The following is a 1,103-nucleotide window of genomic DNA, read 5'->3' on the forward strand; positions in this document are numbered from 1 at the left end:
TGTTATCTTCAGGAAATAATGAGATTTTTATTGTCTGCTACTATAGTTGTATATGCAGCCTACAAATTTATATAGGGGGAACAGGGGAGAGGACCATCATATTCAGTAATTGTAAACATCCATACATAATGGAAGTCTTTCCATGACTCAGTTTTTTTCTGCTGCAAAACGGCACTCTCACTATGATGACTTATATACCAACTGAATTGAGAAATGTAAGTTAAAGTCAGACAAAATTTATCAAAAATAACTCAAGTTTCTGGAGGGAAGATATATTTCATATAGCACACAGGGATTGAGGCCTAATTTAATATGATCAATATGCAACTAGATAAATTATAATTTCTTAGAGAAATGTTCTTTGGCAAGTGTCACAGAGGAATTTAGTACATACCTGTAGATATCAGCTTTAAAAAACACCTGGGGTCTACGGCCATGCCACCCTGAATGTGCCTGATCTTGTCTGATTGCAGAAGCTAAGCAGGGTCAGGCATAGTTAGTACTTGGATGGGAGACCACCTAGGAATACCAGATGCTGTAGGCATTAAAAACAAAACAAAACAAAACAAAACAAAACAAAAAACCTAGAGTTGAGAATTGTCTTTCTCAAACTTGAAGAGACAACTAAGACAGACTTAATTGGGTAATTAAAATTTTTTATCCATGTGCCCAGATCTCAACGTGAAGTACCCCAAAGAAACAGTAAATTCCCTGGGAGGGATGATTGTATAATTTTTAAAGCTCATTCAAGATATAATGTAGTATGAAAAGCTATAGATGTTTTCAGAAGTTTAGATGCCCATCTAAGAAGGCCTTTAAAATGCAGTTGAAAAAAAATATAAAGTTATTTTAAGAATGGTCCATGTCTTTGAAAAGGGTTAAAGGAAATATTGGAAATACTGCCCTGCAAGGTCATTTGAGGCTTGTGTCAAAGTCTTAGTGAGTGGCTGGATGCTTACTATCAAGTGGGCAACCATTCTGTAACATAGATCTGCATGTTAAATTATTACGAAACAGGGGAAACATTCAAAATGTTCACGTTGGTACTGGGAACACTGAACCGAAACAGCAAGCAAGAGAGAGAAAGGGACGATCACCAAGAC

General features: G+C 36.2%; 1 pseudogene; it reads left to right on the forward strand.

Annotated features, from left to right (window-relative positions):
- The first annotated feature begins 425 nt into the window (after positions 1-425).
- Positions 426-544, forward strand: LOC120607973 (uncharacterized; annotated as a pseudogene).
- Positions 545-1,103: the final 559 nt, after the last annotated feature.

This window comes from Pteropus medius, unplaced genomic scaffold, assembly GCF_902729225.1.
Source record: "Pteropus medius unplaced genomic scaffold, Ma_sr-lr_union100, whole genome shotgun sequence".
NCBI classification, from domain to species: domain Eukaryota; kingdom Metazoa; phylum Chordata; class Mammalia; order Chiroptera; family Pteropodidae; genus Pteropus; species Pteropus medius.